Source organism: Nuphar pumila, chromosome 10 (assembly GCF_984573655.1).
Source record: "Nuphar pumila chromosome 10, dmNupPumi1.hap1.1, whole genome shotgun sequence".
Taxonomy (NCBI): domain Eukaryota; kingdom Viridiplantae; phylum Streptophyta; class Magnoliopsida; order Nymphaeales; family Nymphaeaceae; genus Nuphar; species Nuphar pumila.
In genome coordinates, this window is record NC_143258.1 from 103,723,703 (window position 1) to 103,728,736 (window position 5,034).

A 5,034-nucleotide genomic window follows, 5' to 3' on the forward strand; every position below is an offset into this window, starting at 1 on the left:
CCTCTAGAGTCAAAATGATTATACCAGTAAAATATGATCTCTTTGGCAAAACGAGAAAAGTTAGTGTAATCCAACCAGTGGTAACTACCAAACACTTGAATGTTTTATCCAAGTGATTAACTAGATTGTCTGAGACCAAAAGCCCATTTAAGTTGGAACACTTTATGAGACCTAAAGGAGGTCGTTGCTTGGTCTTATGGCAGAGTTCTGAGAGCTGCTACCCTGTGTAAAAAGGCAAAAATGTTAGGACCACCCCAAGTATACCACTCCACAGCATCTGGGATGCAGACCATAATGGGTATGTACCGAACACTCTGGGTCCGACAAGGCATATCTCCCTGCAGTGGAATGGCAAGTGAGCGCCGCCTTGTGGCTAATACATAGCCATAAATTAAATTGTGGGTTAGGCATCAAGACTCATCTATGAGAAAATACTCATGGCAATGGTTATAATTTAGCACTTAAAACCGCCACAATGTCTTGGTGTATGCCTTGTAATTCATGAGATTCATAAATGAACGTAAAAAAAAAAAGGAAATTCGCCTTGTCCATACACATGTATTGCACTGGCAATTCACTATAGTATACATAACACTGCTTGGTCGAAAACCCTTCATGGTCCACCTACATTAGTCATGGCAAAGTCACCATAGTGTTCATGATTAAATAGTATGATGAATTGCTTTATTATCTGTTTATAAAGAAAATGTTACATATTGGTAAATGAGCCAAATGAATGGGAGGTTAATGACGTAAGCTTGATGCACATTGTTTTGGGGTGTGGTTGACATAGGAATGTTGGAACCCAGGTTAAATACAGGATTCACCTATGGTTAAATATGTGATTTTGTTATAAAAATAAATATATAAGGGATGATGGTCCAAGGTTGAAACTAAGCATGCACAACTCTTGTGGTGTCGTATGGGCATTCATGATGCTAATCAATTTGCATATGAATTGATTTATGATTTTGTACGTAAGTGTTATGACATGTTTTGTGTGAGGTGATCTATGTTTGTTTTACAAAATTTTAAAGGGACATCTTCATGCCATGATTATGTGAAAACTTAAAATCGAGCTTGCAGCTTCGCAGAAAGCTGATAGTGCCATACGAGCACTTACAAATGGTTAAAGTTGGGATATGCCATGTTGCAGCATAACCAGTGGGGTACGATACATATACCCTAGTAACAAAGATAAAAGCTAAATTAAGGTATGTTCACATAAATGAAAAATCTAGATCCTGGGTATACCTGAAAGACGGTATATGTTACCAGTTTTTATCGGGATTATGGGTACATCTGAAAGACGGTGTATGTTACTGAACCCAAACAAACAAAAATGAAAAATATGCACATATAACCTAAATGTGGGATACTGGGTATACATGAAAGACAGTATATGTTACCGGTTCCCCGGGATACTAGGTATACCTGACAATGGTATATGTTACTGGTTTCTCAGGGCTCTTGGTACACCTGAAAGACGGTGTATGTTACTGGACCTATAGTCTACCTTGGAGAGGGTAGGTGGTACAAGCTTCATGGACATTCTTGTTTACGTGAGAGCTAAGCGTCTCACTCGGTCCCCAGTCCTCAGAGTTAGGGGGCAGGACTACCAATTCATCCTAGGTGGTAGATCCAAGTCTTCTACAAAAGTACAGGGTGCATCCTAATTCTAGTTCTAGCCTTTGGGGAGTACTCTCTCGGTCATGAACCGTCCCCTTTGGATATCTATACGGCTAGTCATATGGGTTATAAAATAATAAACCCCTGTGTAGTCTCGGTCCGCTACGATGTCGAATGAATGTGCGTACCTACAGGGTAATTAACAAGATGAAACATAAAGTTAGTGCATTAAGAAAAATCTTCAAGTAGTTGCATATGGCTTGATGTTGCAATTATTGAGTAAGTTGTGATTCCTATGGTGCATGCCTCAGATCAGTTTTCGTTTTCAAGAAAGAGGCGATAACTTAAAAATGATGTGTTGCACATTGGTCTATGTTTTATGCGAACTTTACGTGGAATGTTTTAATTAAGTCAGGTGTACATCCACATAAGTTCCAAAGTTGTTATTACTTATATAAATATGGTTTATGGATCGTGCTTTGATGTTGATGGAATATATCATGAAATACTTGACTTTAGTGACCTGTACATTTATCAATTGTTAAATGGTTATTAGTTCTATCTAAACATGTTATACATATATTTGTACACATGACACAGTGCACATTCATATGAATATTATGCTTCTTACTCAGACGTGGTAGTCTGACTCCTTCTGAATTAATATTTTCAGGAAATCAGTATGATGAGCAATTGCGGTCGTCGCTGCGAATAGTGCCATGTGACCATATCTTCTTCGGTTGTCCTAAGGATTTCTTACTTGTAATAAATCTTCAAGTTGTAAATGATAACTTATAGTATTTCAATGCAAGCATTTATTTTTCTTAAATGCCTTGAATCTATGCTATTACTTGTAACCCGCCCAAATAATTTGACTAAGGATTTAATAAAGTTTTTCCGCTGTTGTTTAGAAAAAAAAATTATTCCAAAATTTTCAAGTTAAATATTTAGGGTGTTACATCAACCTTCTTGTGGCCCATTTTAAATCTGTCTCCTCCCATAATATGGCCAAGGAAGTGAACTTCTCCCTGACCAAATAGGTATTTTTCTTGCTTAACGTATAACTCGTAATCCTTAAGAGTTTGAAACATAATCTGAAGGTATTGAATATATTGCTCCATAGAGTTGTTGTACACCATTATGTCATCCAAATAAATGATGACAAACTTATCAAGGTACGAATAGAAAATCTTATTCATCATGGTTGAGAAGGTTACAGGCGCGTTCGTCAAGCCAAATGACATGACAAGAAATTGGAATGCCCCATAACGTGTTACACAAGTGGTCTTCTTTTTGTCTCTTTCAGCAACTCTTACTTGCCAATGACCTAATCTGAGGTCCAACTTAAAGAAGACCTTGGCCTTTTTAAGTTAATCAAATAAGTCTGCAATCAAAAGCAGTGGATACTTCTTCACTGTCAATTTATTTAATGCCTTGTAGTCAACGTATAAATGCTTTGAACCATCATGCTTTGCCTGAAATAGCATGGGTGCTCTAAATGGAGCTTTGGATAGTTGGATGATCCCTGCTTCGATCATGTCATCTAATTGGTTACGTAGTTGTTGCAATTCAGGAATTGTCATACGATATGAGGCCATGGCAGGTAGTTGTGCACCCGATACTAACTTAATTAGATGATTTACCTCATGCCTCAGAGGTAGCTTCTTCAGCAGTTCGGCAAGCATAACATTGACAAACTCTTTCAATACGATCATAGGGCTCCTGGAACATTAGTGGCTTCTCCTGCTTCATCTGTTGCTCAGATCATGATGAGAAAAGTCGCATCATCACTTTTCATGCCTCTCTTTAGTTGGAGTGCGGACACCAAGCGCTCGTGAGGCTTCTCTGCAAGTAGCACAATAACCATGCAAGGTTGATTCTCACCCTCAAATGACAGTGTTAAGGTGAGGCATTGGCACTGCCTTGTTACTTCTCAAAAATTTTATTCCAAAGATAACTTTGAAATCATCCATTGGTGCAACTGAAAGTACGATCCTTTCTGACCAATTTTGGATTTGCACTAACGCATTATGGACAACATTGTATATGGCCCTTGCTTCGGAGTTAACCGCTTTCATGCTGCTCTCATTCTTTTTCCACTGTAATCCCAAACATTTTGCTTCTTCATGAGAGATGAAGTTATGTGTATCACATGTCTATCAATGCCTTGATGAGTCATTTGTTGAGCAGAAATTTTAAGTACATCAATTCTTTGCATACAGGTGGTTCCACGATTGTTGTCACCCTCATTGTATTCATTATCTACATTGCCCCAACAATTGATGCCTATGCAGGTTGGTGAACTTTCTCACCCTGAATGATATTCGTAGCTCAGGGTGCACGGTTATCTCCATTCCCTTGACCACAATTCTTGTTAAGACATGTATCAGCCTAGTGATCGTCATGATAGACACAATAATCACGACAATAATTGTTGACCCTCTAAAAGTTATTCATGTTCTTATTGTTGTTATTATTATTATGGTCATCTTGTTCGCCCTAATTCTGTTGGTTCCCACAACCAGCATTTTGTTCATTGGCATTCCTTCGATTATTATTGTTACGATCATTTTCATGTTGTCTACCTTGAAATGTCGAGTTGTGTCTATCGAGTTCGGCAAGCTTCTCTACAACAGCAAGCGTCGTAACGAGAGTTGAAGGATCATGTTGAATGAGTTTCGTAGCTTCCCATCCTTGCAATTCATGGCTGAAGTAGAACAACTAATATGCATCGCTCATGTCCTCGATGTCCAACATCATTGAGGTGAATGCCTTAACATAGTCATAAACTAACTTTATCTATTTTAATGTCATCAACCTATTATGGACCAATCTTTCTTCATTTTTGGGCAAAAAGAAGTCGCATCGTGCTTTCTTAAGGTCCTCTCATGAGTCTACCACGATAAACTCATGCCTAACATTACCTAAACGACATCTCCACCAAAGAGTCGCTTTATCTGCAAAGTACATTATTGTGGTGCGCAGCCTATCTGCGTCTTCCTCCACCCAAGCAGCATCAAGTTACTGCTTCATCTAGTAAATAAAGTTATTGAGGTCTCTTAGGTTTTGATTCCTCCTATATTTTACAGAATCAGGTAGCTTGATACGCGGCCTATCCACATGTATCGTAGCTCCACTAGTTGGGACAGTCCTCAATTGTCGCTCTAACTGATCATTCTTTTGTCGGACAATATCTATTTCTACAGCCATGATATTGAACCATCCTAATAGGTAGGCTGAGCTAACGCATCTAGGTCTTTGTGCCTCTAAGTTAAAATTATTAAAAAGCAACATAAGTTTCATTAACCAACTTTTCAATGTTGGTCACTGTCCCCATCAGCTCGGTGACATCACGAGCAATAGTTGGCACATGATCATCAATCATAAACTCTTCTTTAGAAGGAA